The sequence below is a fragment of the Sinocyclocheilus anshuiensis genome, unplaced genomic scaffold (genome assembly GCF_001515605.1).
Source record: "Sinocyclocheilus anshuiensis isolate Anshui unplaced genomic scaffold, SAMN03320099.WGS_v1.1 scaffold766, whole genome shotgun sequence".
NCBI lineage: Eukaryota > Metazoa > Chordata > Actinopteri > Cypriniformes > Cyprinidae > Sinocyclocheilus > Sinocyclocheilus anshuiensis.
This window is the reverse complement of record NW_015546060.1, coordinates 1,166,383-1,167,830: the sequence shown is the minus strand read 5'-3', so window position 1 is coordinate 1,167,830 and position 1,448 is coordinate 1,166,383. Positions and strand designations below refer to the sequence as shown.

The 1,448-nt window shown below is 33.1% G+C and overlaps 1 protein-coding gene across 1 annotated transcript in view; it reads left to right on the top strand.

Annotated features, from left to right (window-relative positions):
* The window catches only part of LOC107699432 (receptor-type tyrosine-protein phosphatase C-like), a 34,228-nt gene that overhangs the window by 444 nt on the left and 32,336 nt on the right, over nt 1–1,448 (top strand). The window lies entirely within an intron of this gene.

Genomic DNA, 1,448 nt, shown 5'->3' with positions numbered 1-1,448 from the left:
TTACAGGTTTTTTATTATAATTTTTTTAAAATATATATTTACACGCAAATTTGCGATGGTATATGTATATATATATTATCATTTTTTTAAATTATATTTACTGCTGTGTTTTGTATCATGTGGCATTTTGTGAATTAATTGTTCGCATAACTTATAGAAGGTCATTGTCGTGGTGTAGATTCATTCATATTTTGGTCTAGTTTCTGTGTTGTGTGATATTATATCTCTCTGAATAGTAAATATATTTTACTGAGTCTTATTTTTCATCATTAGTCCTAACACTAAAATAATAACATAAAATTAATTAGTGAATGAGTGTTTCCTCGAATCTTGACAGGGATGTCAATGAGAATTACATCGTAATGGGTACATGCAGGACAGACTGATTTTGGTGTCTTGAGTCCTCAGTTTATTTTAAGTATTGTTTGTTAGAAATATTATAATTTTACTGAGAATCACCGCCATTGTTCACCAAGAAGAAGGGGAATTCTCTTTAGTCGGCCAAAGTGAGAAGTTGTTTGAGAAGTTCTTTGTAAAGCATCGGAGTAAAGCCAGAGCTTACGAAATATTGCAAAAGAGCGCTTTGCAGAGCACCTAACGTGATTATTTTGAAAGGTTCTGTGGCGGGACACTTGCGAGAGGTGTGTTGGGTTCTAATTTGTGTTACCTGGTAAAGGAGCTGTCAAAGATTAGACTGGTTTGGGTGTGTCCCCTCAAACTCGCTCGAGGTTCTGCTAGACTTGAGCTCGGTGCAGAGGCCGAGCTGTCAGTCAATCATCCCTGCTTTCACCTGACACATTCTGATGGATGCTGTTGATGATCTCTTTGTTATTACTGAGTGCTGTTCGGCTGTCTTAAAAGTAAAGGTGCTTGGGCTCTTCTTGTGAAGAACCATTTTTGATGTTCTTGACTTGAGTTCTTTGGAGTTCTTTGTGGGAAAATTGCATCAGGCTATTGCATCAGCAGCTGAAACTTCTATTTTTGCATGAATAATAATATAATATAATATAATTTTTAATATAATATATTTTAATGTAATATATGTACATTTTAGAATTGTATGTAATATATTTTTCAATATTTTCAATAACATGGAATTTACTAATCTACTAAAAAATGTTATTATGTTTAATATTCGTACTTAAAAACATGGAATTTAAAATAAAGAAATAAAGAAATGAAAATATAAAACAAATAATTCAAGTACTGCCTTCTGATCACTAGGTACATTGGCATGTACTGTACATTAAAGGGGTCATATGACGTTGCTAAAAAAGAACATTATTTTGTGTATTTGGTGTAATGAAATGTGTTTGTGGTTTAAGGTAAAAAAAAACACATTATTTTCCACATACTGTACATTATTGATTCTCCTCTGACCCTTTCTGAAACGCGTCGATTTTTACAAAGCTCATCGGTCTGAAAAGCGAGGTGTGCTCTGATTGGCC